The sequence below is a fragment of the Alligator sinensis genome, unplaced genomic scaffold (genome assembly GCF_000455745.1).
Source record: "Alligator sinensis unplaced genomic scaffold, ASM45574v1 scaffold755_2, whole genome shotgun sequence".
NCBI lineage: Eukaryota > Metazoa > Chordata > Crocodylia > Alligatoridae > Alligator > Alligator sinensis.
This window is the reverse complement of record NW_005841883.1, coordinates 3,121,682-3,133,618: the sequence shown is the minus strand read 5'-3', so window position 1 is coordinate 3,133,618 and position 11,937 is coordinate 3,121,682. Positions and strand designations below refer to the sequence as shown.

The 11,937-nt window shown below is 42.8% G+C and overlaps 1 long non-coding RNA gene across 1 annotated transcript in view; it reads right to left on the bottom strand.

Moving 5' to 3' along the window:
• LOC112549224 overlaps positions 1-11,937 on the bottom strand; it is a 31,996-nt gene that overhangs the window by 1,577 nt on the left and 18,482 nt on the right. The window lies entirely within an intron of this gene.

Sequence of the window (11,937 nt, the reverse complement as noted above, 5' to 3'; positions counted from 1 at the left end):
TCCCTGATTCTCCCCGTTTGATAGCGTGGCTATAAAAGGGACTGCCAGTTCCCCTGACCTGATTTGAAGAGGGTGTTTGTTGCTTGCAGATCCCTCTGTTACTGACACCGCTAATCTTTGTACAAATAGTGTTTTTCCCACATGGGATAGTACTTCACCACTGTCTCATGACTAGGCCATCACACTCCTTTGGCGTTTATATATTTCAGTCTAATGGACTAAGCATACCACAAGTGCTCTGGTTTTCATTGTCTGGATGCCATGCTCATTTTGATTACCCTGATGCTGTTTTTTGGTTGTAATTTCTAAACAAAATGCTCCACTTACTTGATTTGCAAGCATTTCCTGTAACCCTTTTTGTTGTGCTGATGTATGTATGTGTGTGTTGCACACTACAGGCATGTACAGAAGTTGCTTTTTTCACCATTTAAAGCACTTTATTGCTGTGACTTAACAAAAGTGCAGGGCTTTACAGCACTTCAAAAATGGACACAGCGCTTTAAATTAACCCGTCTTAAATGAGGTATAAAATTTGAAGTGCTGTATTTTATGGCACTTTAGCACCCGACAGCTTTAAATAACTTCTGTGCACTGGCCAGCATCCCAGTAGCCAAATCTGCAAAAACCAGCAATCCACCCTGCTCCCACTGAGACAGCAACAATCGGGCCAGATGGGAGGTGGGGATGGAAGGAGAGGGGAGGCTATCTTCTGGCTCCCTGCAGCATGTCTCTCTCTGCAACTGGAGGGGTTGGCTCTGTGCTGGGGGCCACCAGGCACTGTGGAGCTCCTGCCACCCCAGAAGGCTGGTGGATGCCCAGCAGGGCTTGCAGCCAGGGCAGGCTCTGGGCTGTGCAGTGCTGGGGGGAAGGAAATAGGTTCAGCTCTGTACAGCCCAGGCAGAAGGGGAGCATTGGCGCCAGCTCCATGCCATCCTGCCTGGCTGGGGACCCACTCCCTCCCAGCACAGTGCAGTTGGGAAGGGCCTCGGTGGTCCTGGATAAGTCAGGAAAGCATGGGGGCTCAGTGTGTTAGGGTGGGGACTCATCAAATACCCACAGACCACAGAACCAGAGCAGCCATGGCTCGGAGCCTAGCACAGCACCCAGCACCTGGGCAGTACAGGGTGAGACCTGCTGCCCAGCCTGTGGCAGAAGCAGTGCCTGTCCCAGCTTCTGCCTAGAGTAGGAAGAGAGGCTGAGTGACCACCTCTCATCCCAGCCCTGCCTTCTCCACTGGTTTGCTTCTGTCTGCAGTCTCCGGCAGCCCCCAAAGGCTACTGAGTGCCCCCTGCCACCTAGCCTGGCAAGTACAGGGAGGCTCAGAGGAGCCCCCCCCACCCTCCCCCTTCACCAAACACTGCATTTCTGTCATGTTTAAAAGCACTGCACCTTTATAATGCTAGAAAAAGTGCTCTAAATTACAGCACTGGAAAATATGCATGGAGCACTTCTGTACACACCCTGTATCAGTATAACTTGGGCATGAGAGAGGAGGCTTGGATGTGGGTCTTCAGATGTCCAATCAAACTAGACAGCATGGTGCATATACCTGTCTGAAAGAAGATGCTATCATTCTTCTTGCATATTGCAAAGTTAAATATAAAACAGGTCCTCCTTACCACTACAGTCAGCTGCTGTTTTGCATTTCTGTTCAGTTTCAGAATATTAGCAAATTATTGTCTTCCTTCCATCTCCCCTGGAGGCTTTTGTATTACTCCTTTTTTTGGATTTTTAAATATGAAAAAAAGTATAGGGATTTTTTTTCCCTAGGATGCAAAAAGGTTTTCACAAATACAAGGGCCTGAACATCACAGACAGGCTACTTAGAAACACTTCTTGAGTGAATCTAGTCCAGCGGTTCTCAACCTTTCTAAACTCAAGGTACCCCTATTAGCAGAAAATTCTAGCTATTAGTTTTCATTCGTTTTTTGACTACAGAAAAGGAACAAAGCAATTCTTCTGTTGCAAAGCACTCGAACCATGAATGCTTTTAACAGTATGAATTCCTATTTGAAATCTCTGGATTTAACTTGTGAATTGTGTTTGCACACACAACCGTGCTAATGTTGCACCTTTGGAAAGATTTCAAGGAACCCCAGGGTGCTGACGCAACCTGGTTGAGAATCACTGATCTATTCATTCCAGGTCATGTTTTTTTCCAATGTGAGGAGAGTCAAAATTTTATACACTGAAATTGAGAATATAATCAGAAAAATCTGTTGACTCACTTGTCTGTTTATCAAGTACTTTTCTGTCATCCTAACTTTTAAATCTACAATATTGTCTTAAAGCTTTACAAGGACATTCTTAGCTGAAGGCACACTTGGTTCTTTATCTTTGTTACTAACAAGATTTAAAAAATAATCTATTCTAATCTCAGACTATTTAAGTCTGGGCAAAAAAAATAACTTCCTGATTTTTTGCTTTCTGGTTGTCATAAGTTAACAGCTAAACATTTAGGCATACTGGGAAATGCTGCAGGTAAACAATTTTTTTTTTTTTAAAGCTTGGTGTGCTTTTTTCATTGATGAAAACATTTTACTGTTCTTGCAGTCGAGCCTTGTCGGTTTTGTGTACAAAGAAGTATGGCAAATATAAAACAAAATTGAGAGCATAGTTGTCTTTTTTCCTAATGTTTCTTCTAAATAGCTGTGGAACTATACAAAATATTTTCCAACATTTTGTAATATTTTTCAGTAGGTTAGACTTGGGGGGTGGGGGGTAATCTATTTGACAAAGTCTTGCATTCACTTTTGTGAAATATTCAGCAGTAATACCTGTTTATGCTGGAAAGTGAACTTAATAAATTGTGTGCCGTTTGTTGGAAACGAGTAATAAAGGACTCTAGAACATCCCAGATCTGATAAATAGGAACTGTTTGGTTTCTCAAACCTAAGTAAATGATTTTCCTACAATCTCTGTTTCACATTATCATAACTTTTTTATTTCTGGTCTTGGGTATGTAAGAGAGAAAAAATGTCATCTTTAGAGTATAAATCAAAATCAAACTAATAAAGACTAATCTACAAGAACCCAGTTACTCTTCAAAGAATCTTACTATATGTTTACAGTCTCTGACCTAGTTCACTGCTCGTCTTTCAGAATATAATTTAGCTCTTGCCTGGGCCAAGTAATGCTAGTCTAGCTCTTCTTAGCCACATGTAAAGGCACACTTTTTTCATGTTTCATGGAAACATCCATTTTGTCTCAGACACAATCCGCTGTTTCATAAATGTCAGCTCTCCATATCTTACGTAACAATGCCTTGTGAAAACTTTCACAATATAGTTTATTTGGGAGTGGACCATCTGTGTCTAATTCCACATCTTGTTTTCAATTTGTACAGGAACTATTATTTCAAATGTTATCATCTTAAAATAAACTCCAACTTGAACAGCGTTGTAACAGCATACTCTGCTCTTCTCATTTCCCTCAATATGCTTTACATTGTTAACTGTACAACTCTCTGCATTGTTAGTTTCGTCGGTCTCCTTTATTCTTTGAATGCCTGTTCACACAGATGGTCCTTTCTTAGTGTCTCTGTCATGCGTGAGAGACAGCAGGCTCAGCTATAGGCAATCTAGGATTTTGAAAAGAGGGATGTAGATGGTCTGGCACATCATCACATACAAGACAACAGATTTTCCTCTGTTAAAAGAGAAACTAGAAGCCTTACTAATATGGTAGGGGACTAGTACTAGATTATTCATTTTAAGATCAAAGCGAAAAACAAATAAAACTTATTGGAAAATTAATGTGTTGAGGTATGTGTAAAAATTGTTTAAAAAATGCAACAAGTTAGGCAAAAAAATAGTAAAAGGATATTGTTTCATTAGTCCTGTAGTCATTATAGTTAAATGTACATCTCTTATTCAGGTTCATAAAACAAAATCTACCTTTCTTGAGCATATTGAGTGCCTCCAATACTTTACTGTCAGTCATTTCTACACCTGAATTAGTATTATCACACCTGAGTTACGGTTTTCTGGTGGAGCTAAACACAGTCTGCAGGGCTGTAATAAAATAAGAGATGTTAACAAGAATGGCTACTAGACACCAACATTTCAGAAGAAAGGATAGTTTGAATAGTCCAGTAACCTGAAGCATCAAGATCATTGAAAAGGATAGAGGGCCATTAACACCTGTGGAGTGGAGAGAGATTAACAGGTATCAGGGAGATGATACCAAGCCATGAAATCAATTGACTCCCTCAGCAGTGCCTAAATAGAGACATTGCTCCCTTTCCCAGGCATTTGGTTTTAAAGTCTGGATGGAGCAGCAATTGAAAGGGGTTGCAACTGCACCACTGCACTCCTGACTCCACCCCTGGGTTCAGCCATCCTCAGGTTTCTACTTGTCCCTGGCGGTGAGGGAGAATCCTGACAGTGTCCAGTTAATCTGCACACACTGATTTATTTAATAGTATAACTGCCATCATCCTTTTGTATGTTGATGAAACTATTATATACATAATTTAGTTTAGCTACATCCACTCCTGCCCCCTCTCCTCCAAACAGTTGTGCTATGGTCTGCCTGAAATGCCATTTATTTAGTATTGACCCTAGTTGTCTTCAACTGACATGAGTGGACCTTTACTATCTATATTATTTCTGGTAGCCCACATTAAAGCTGTTCACACTGTATTACTTGAGCCCAGCACTAAAATACTAGGAGGCAAGCACAGGTTGGGGTGGATCTTACACGCTCTTCAACCGATCTTCCAGGGCTAAGATGCCCTGGTGCTGCGCATCAAGCTTGGGAGTTTACAATATATGTAAATTCACCTGGTACAGGCCTGCGGGTGACCTTAGTTGTCAGTGTAGATAGGCTGAGGCTCACACTGGAATATGAGTGCTGCTCTTTGTATGATGCTTCAATGCTCATTAATGACATTCCTGGTGCCTGCTTTGTCTTGGAGAAGACATGGCTCGGAGCAATGCACCTCAGCTCTTTTTTCCTCTCAGGGTTCCCAGAAAACAAGGGGGGTTCAGCTGTAATGTCACTTAATTGACAATGATGCAAGCTTATGTTGAGAAGTGGGGCTCAAACATTAAATCAGTTGCTCACAATCAGTGCCAATGTCAAATCCAAATGTACTCCCTGGTGGTCCCATTCATATGCCACTACTGAGGTGGGAAGAATCACCTCTCCAGTTTGCCTAGATACAAGAGACAGGAGGGGGGGTGAGGGGGAGGTTGAATCACCTCTCCAGTTTGCCTAGATAATTCCCATCTCAGTAGTGGCATATGAATGGGACCACCAAGCTGGATAACCTAATAGGGAAGTCTGAGTGAGAGGCTAATACACATGATGTCTTGGGAGCCGGTACCAGAATGACTCTTCAGGCTCTCAGCAGCTCAGTTTACCTATCTGTGAAGTAGGGATCATGAAACTTACTCTCTATCATAGCATTTTTTAAATACTAAAAGGAGATTTCTTCTACGAACACAATTTTAAATGAAGCTTACTCCCACAGAAGCTTAAATAATGTTTTAGAATGGTTTAAGAAGGCTGTAATCCATCAATAACATGTCTTTCTCATCAAAAGATGTGTGGTTTGTGGTTAAAAAAATAAATAAATGGAAGATGTGATATTCAATATTCCTGCATTCTGATTTCAGTATAACTAGTATCTATGGGGAAGGATTCTGTTTCACTTCCCATAGTTCTGACAATGGAGCAACAGTAATTCACAGTTATAGTCTCCTGGGGAAAAAAATAATGTCCCAGGCCGTGTTACATAATGGAACATCTCTTCTTGCTATTTTCAAATATAGTATTCACCCCTAAAGCAGCACACTGGAAATATTTGAATTATACCAATGCAGGCGCACTCTTAGGAGGATTCCTAGATGGCTTGCCTAGCGGTTTTCAGGAATATATGCTATTTGTACTAGAAGTAAATATTTCTGGGTTTTATGTTTTCAAGTTTATTTGGAGAGCCATCCCCTAAGGACAATCACAGATAACATCCTGTAGATTATTAAACATTCATTTCTTGATCACATCAACAACAGGATGTGTTCTGCTTTTTCCATTGTCCCTGTTTGATTATATTTTGAGTAAATTTGTTTTTTGGAATTATGGATAGTTCACAATAGCCTACCCACAATGACTAGGGTGGCCAGATTTCTCAAGTCTCAAAACAGGACAGCCTGATAAGTTTTGAGGGAAAAGTGTTTCCTTTGCAAAGGTACTCCAGCATCCTGCACCACTCTACTTCCCCCTGCCCTCCCTTCCCAGCTCTCTGGTGCATTCAGCTGTCTCTTCCCCCAGCTCTCTGCCACACGTGGAAGTCCCTGAGCTCTGGGATTAGCTGTGCGCGCCAGGAAGCAGAGGAGAGGAGTAGTAGAGCACTGTGGGAAGACTGGCAACGCCCTATCACATACCATGGCAGAAGAACGGAGGTTTCTGAAGATGGGACAGAAGCTTTCATTTGAAGAAATGCAGGGCTGCCTAGGGCAGGTGTTAAAACCAGGACAGTCCCTGTGAAAACAGGACCTATGGTCACCCTAACAATGATGATGATTCAAGATGCACATGTACATGTGTAAGTTCATCCCTGTTCAAAACTGCAGTAAGTTTGTGTTAAACTCTTACTGACTTCAGTTTGACTGAATCGGGCTGCATTAAGGTCTTAACCTTGTCCTGATTTGTGGTCAGTAACAAAAGCCATCAGTGTGTGTGACCAAGCAGGAGGAAGTTGAGCTTATTTTTGTTACAGGTCTGTTTTTGCTCTGTTTTAGCCCCCAGACAGTTCAGTACTTAGTGCACTAAAGGTACATTCATTTATAAGCTTGTGTGCCTCAGCCTGTCCAATGTGCAATGCTTATGATAGCCTTGAGAGCAGAATATAGACTTCTGCTTCCAGAGATTTTTTTAAACGGGGACAGAAATGTCATGCATTTGTTTCCCTAAAAGTGAATTCCTGTGAATACTATGAATGTCCCTGTGCTGCAGACTTTGGATCCAGGTTTAGAACCAAGCTCTATCAAAATTCAGGAGGATTCAGATCTGGACCTTCAGATGTGAGCCACTGTAAAATTCAAACCCAGATCCAGACTTTGTCCAAAAGACAAGACACATTTTGTAAAAGCTATAATAAATGCTATGGTTCAGGACGGTTTCCCAGTAGGAGTCTTTTGAAGTTCGTTATTAATTACAGTTAAGTATTCATCAGGAGAAAAATCAGTGTCGCTCGTTCCTTTCCTGTTATGCACACAAAACATTTCTCTCCTCCTAAACAGGCCATTCTGTTTACTTACAAGAAAGGGACCTGGCAAGCCTAGTCCTGCTTTCCTCTTAGACCTTCTGTAGTAAGCCTCAACTTCCTTGCCAGACCAGGGTCACAGACCCATAGCACCATAATTTCATGTACAGTTTTGCTATGCTCTCTGATGGGGAAGGTGATAAACAGACAACAAGTGAATGGAACAAAGTGGGTCCAAGCCTTACATTGAAGGGGTGGTATTTTTCTTGTTTATTTGTCCTTTGTTCAGCCCTGCATTTTTATATGTTATCTGCTGGTCAGTCATTGTTCAGCCAGCAGCTGTGATGGCCAGTTCAAAGAGTTGCTAAACTTAAAAAAAAAATAAAAATTAAAAAATAAACTAAAATGGTTTGTCCATTCATTTTTCTGCTTCCAAGGACTTCCAGTGATTTAACTTGGAAAATATGCCTAATCCCACTGAAACATTCTCCAGTTAGTTTTTGACATAAAGTAACATGGTGGCTGTTGTGATCTTTGTGCTGTATGTGGATTTTTTTGGGTCACAAGCTGATGATTGGAAATGAGGGGTGTGTGTGTGTGTGTGCGCGTGTAAAAAGCAAAACACCAAATGAGATGACAAGAGGGAACAGACCTAGTACTTGGCAGGGTCTTCTGCTTTTAATATTTTGTTGATGGTAGAATTTGTTCAGTTTGTACACCTGCTGGAGAAGCGCTTTATCGGAAGTTGGCTCACTCTCGGAGACTAATTTAAATCTCTGGGTAATAATATACAGAGAATCATCAAAAGAACAAAAACAAAACCAAATCACAGGCATGTGTCAAATGATTTATGCAGACTTTCATTCACATTGAAAGCAAATGTTCTGATTGATTTTTCAGCAACTTTTCTCCTCTTGTTTTCTTTATCTTTACATTTGTGTTTAATATTAAACAATCTGCCGTGCATCTAGATATGCTGCTTTCCTTATAAAAATAAAACCAGCTAGAAACAATGAAATATGAAATGGAAGAGAGTGCCTGCACTAACAGTTATCAAATCTGCTTCCATATCCCTAGTGCCTCTTAACTTTGAAAGGCAGTACCAGATTTCCTCGTAATCCTATTTTTGTTCTAGACTTTGCAGTAACTTTGTTCAGCTCTTATTACAGTAAGTGTGGTTTTGACAGGGGAACTGATAAGGGCAAAGAGTGGATGCTTAGAAACCTTACAGTTTTTGTTTTTGTTTTTTAACTAGAATAAAAGAGGAATGCCTGGCTTCATGGTACTGCAGTCTGTATATGGGCTGCCAGCTACTGTGCTGTCTTGCCCCATATTTAAGCTTTGCAAATGTTTTGGGAATGGAAGGGTTAGATCAGAAGTCCGGGCAGGTTGTACCACTGTAAATTTGGATTCTGTGGGCTAGTCAGTGCAAGAAAAATAAGTCTTTGCCCCTTAACATAGGCATCTCCATTTCTAGCACTGGGTTTAAATGAACTATTTTTTCAGTTTTACAATAGTCAGGTCTGGCATTTCTACTTTTTAGCTAAAGACAGAAGTGGAATTTGAGGTGTTTCACGAATGCCTGCCAGCCTTATGCCTCTGTAGGGCTTGTGTAGCTCAGATCAACTTTGTGACCCACTAGGTGTCCTTTTATCAAACAGCCACCACATCTGAAGCTTTTAGACATTTTCCTATCGCCCTCTGCGAGAATCTTGGGGAGGGGTAAGAAAGGGGAGTTACGCCTACTCTGATTTGCGCTAATCTGTTTGTCCCCCCTCTGTGTAAACCAGCATGTCAGAAAATCTGTATGCATCAGTTTTGCCTACCCATCTTCAGATGTCACCTGGCTCCACTTGGTCAAGGCACATACAATCCAAAGATGAGATCACGTAGGCATTCACCCAGCATATTGCCTTTGGATTCACCTCTGCTAAGGGCAAACCGATTAACTTTCATCTACAGGGAGTCTCGATGTTAAATGAATATCGCATCTGAATCTCCTTGTTCGCTGTCTGAAATGCTGGATTCTGTTTTCCTCCACCTCATGCTTCCCTTCTAACCCCCGCGCTTTCCTCCTGGCCCCCAAAGGAGGACAGTGCTGCCATACAGCACTGCAGCCTTAGGAACTGGAAGTGGCCAGTTTAGGACAACTGGAATGGAATTCAAGCCATTACTGGAATTCTACTCAAAGTGTTCTAGAAAAGAACTTAACAGCTCTTTGCTTGTCCTCCTGGGTCTGATGCTTGACAGGAAATGAGTTTGAAGGGTTCAGAGGCAGGTCACAGAACTCGTATCCCTGCCAGCTGCTCGGCCAACCTTAACAGTGTGTTTTCAGAAATCGGATACATTTGCTTATTATTAAAGCCCTTTCTCTCCGAGAAGTCATTCCTAAAACCAGGTTCCACCAGACGTCCTCTCAGCATATTGCATCCTTTCCACTCGACATTCTTCTAAACTGACACTTGTTATGACCTAAGACTTGAACCATGTGAAGAATGCTGTTTTGTAATTCAAGGCAAAGTGAACAATCATGATGTGTTTGCAGGCATGTTTTTGTTTGCTTTTTTTCCAGTCTTTGTTTTGCTTGTCCCTCATGCATCCATCTGTGGAACCAAAAGGAAATCTGGAAACTTTTAAACAGTCAAAAAACTTAATTATGCAAGATGTACTTAGCAGAGAATGCATTTCAGACCCGATTCATAGAAATTAACTTTGGTGGACAGACTACCCATTTACATGCAGAAGTTGAGACACTTATTCCCAAGGCAATTTAAAAGGAAACTTCCATCTCGTGATGGAATGCTATTGGCATTCAGACTAGTGCAAAGTTAAAATAAGCCATGCAGAATAATTGCATGAGTTTATCCTCCTTTGCCTAGTGCTTCTGATGTGGAAGTTGCATAGTAACTTTGTCAAAAATCCATCAGGAAAGACCCACTGATAAGAGTGGAAGTCCAGTAAGGGAGTAGAGGAATTTGGCATATCACAACCATGACGTAACAAGGAAATTAATAGCACAGGTACCAGCCCAGGTACACTTAGTGAAGGGTGGGGGGTGCCCTGTCCTCTGATGACAGTGGTGGTGGTCAGGGAGGGTGCTGAGGAAAGGGTCAGCTACTAGAGTGGCTTCCTCCCCTCTATAGAGCTAGGCCAAAACCAAGTACTTAACTATGTACATTTTATTACAAGAATAAATATAGAGACTTAATATAAAACAGAATATTTACAAGGCTTAACATGTATATAATATTCTACAATTCACATATAATACCAAATATGACTGAAATAACTTACAACCTATTCAACACAATTAACACACAGGGATATTAACCTATATAATCCAAGTAAATTAACAATGGTGTTTCTTTAAACCTTCACAAATAGCAATACCAATATACACATTGAGGCAGTAAAACACATAAGCCATATAACCCCCCCTTAAATAATACCCCTAGCTGTATAGCCCTTAACACAACAGCCTCAAAATAGGGAGTGCACTTGGCACCTCCCTGAGGGGTTTCCCTGAAGCCCCTCCCCTTTAGGGCCCTGGGACGTGGACATGCCCCTCCTGCAATGGAGGGTGGAGGCGCCAGCCCCTCCTCACCCATGTCAGCCTCCCCTGCAGGGCCTGATTCCCCAGTAACACAAGCTTCTTCTCTGAAGCAGCCAAGGCTCATCCCCTGGTGGCTGATGCCACAAGAGCCTCTCCCCAGCGATCCCTTCAGCTCTCCGTGATGGCCCAGCACCCTGCACTGGGCACCCAGGGCTTGCTTGCTTTCTCACAGGAGCCAAGCCCTTGCAGGCTCCAACTCCCCAGTCTCACACCAGGCTCTGCTCTGGGCACTGGGGCTCTTTTAGTTAAAAGTGGAGCCGCACTGCAGGGCTCCGGTCACTTGGCCGAGGGCCGGGGCTAACATGAGCAGCCACGAGCTGCTTCCAAGGCAGTTCTCAGTGTGCTGACTCGCACACCGTGTGGGGCCCGAGTACCCTTGAGCTGCTCCCAGGACCAGCTCTCCATGTGCTGATCTGAACACCAACTGCCCAGCTGCTTGCCGGGTTCACAGGCTCAAGCCGCCTCGAGCGGCTCCTAGAGCCTGATCCCCGTGCACCGATTCATGCCCCGCTGAAGCTCGAGCAGGGTCCTGAGGACAGCTGTCTCCAGAGCTCCTCTCTCCTCACTGTCCCTTGTCGTCTCTCCCTAGCGTGCTGAGCACGCTCTCCTTTCACGCTCTTCGGGGGCTCCACCCCTGAAGCTCTCTGGACCTGGCTGGCGCAGTTCCAATTCAGGTCCAGCTGCTCCTTGGCCCCTCCCTTCAGATAAGGGCGAGGCATTGCTTCCCTTGTGCTGCCTCCAGATTGGTGGCCGGGCTCCACCAATCAAACAGCAGACCCTTGATCCTGGGATTCCACCCAAGCTCTGAAAAGGTAAGCCTGCTACACTTATTTCCAAGGTCAGTAGTTTTCTGACCACTTCACACTATCAGATCAAGCAATACATCCTGTGAGAGAATCTCGGGGATGGTCCATCTTCCTCCTTCAGTTGTCAGACTTGACTTCCTTTCCCTGAAGCCACTAAAGAGACCTTTGCAAATTCATTAGGACATTTCTGAGGAGACTAGATGAAAACACATTTTATATCCTGTGTAATGCTGCTTGGTTACAACAGTGCCCATTTTATCTTTACAGTTTGTTTTCCTTTCTTTGGATGCAGGATTTTAATGGTGAAT